The 835-nt window shown below is 40.8% G+C and overlaps 1 pseudogene; it reads right to left on the bottom strand.

The window, feature by feature from the left end:
* Positions 1–6: 6 nt before the first annotated feature.
* Positions 7–465, bottom strand: LOC124890500 (annotated as a pseudogene).
* Positions 466–835: the final 370 nt, after the last annotated feature.

Here is an 835-nt window from a genome sequence, read left to right as displayed (position 1 = left end):
ACTTACTTTCATCCCTTGCAACACCGGGAAGTGAAACACGGAATACACAAGCATCTTCAGATTCAGCTATATCAACTGCACCAATGACTGGCCCAACCTTTCCCAACAAAACCGATCCAGTAAGGGCAACCCCGCCATTAGCATGATTTATAAGATTGTCCCACTCCTCTCTGGCTGGACAAGCAGAGAAAAAAACCATTGCAGGTTGACCCCCCCAGCATGCTGCTGAGAGTTGATACGCTTGGACGATGAAGTTGTACTAGCTTCAACTGAGATTGAACCGGCATTGATATCTGATGACGATGAAGCATGATAACTGTATGGTAGCGGAGGGCCAGTACATGGATACAAGCTGATGGGGGCCACATTAAGCAGTTGAGGATGCAACGGAATTGAACTATTAGCTTCACCTGAATTCGACACAGAAGACTGAGATTCTCTGCAATGCACGAGTAAAGTGCAACATTAGTTTCCATTTCGATAATATCTAGAATTAAGAAATACCTAACTTGACTCCATAGGACGTAAAACCAATGTAAGAAGAGCTTCATTGGAGTAAGCAAGTACAGTTCATGTGATGCACAAGTAGGAAATGATTTCTTTACGGATTAAGAAAGTTTTATTAACTACTTGTGCATTTTATGATTTCTCAAAAGCACAGGAAAGTCACAAAAGCATTCAAACATATTTTGAAAAAGAAAAGCTTCAGCATCCAGAGAGTAAGAATTATTTTGAATCTGAATGGAAAAAGGTGCCCAACAGTTTATCAGAGGTCTACTTCACATGAAATTCTAATAACTTCATTGTTCCTCGTAAAGGGTGGCACTAGCCATCT

The sequence above is a fragment of the Capsicum annuum genome, unplaced genomic scaffold, assembly GCF_002878395.1.
Source record: "Capsicum annuum cultivar UCD-10X-F1 unplaced genomic scaffold, UCD10Xv1.1 ctg19167, whole genome shotgun sequence".
NCBI classification, from domain to species: domain Eukaryota; kingdom Viridiplantae; phylum Streptophyta; class Magnoliopsida; order Solanales; family Solanaceae; genus Capsicum; species Capsicum annuum.
The sequence above is the reverse complement of the archived record's forward strand: the minus strand, read 5'-3'. Positions and strand labels throughout refer to the sequence as shown.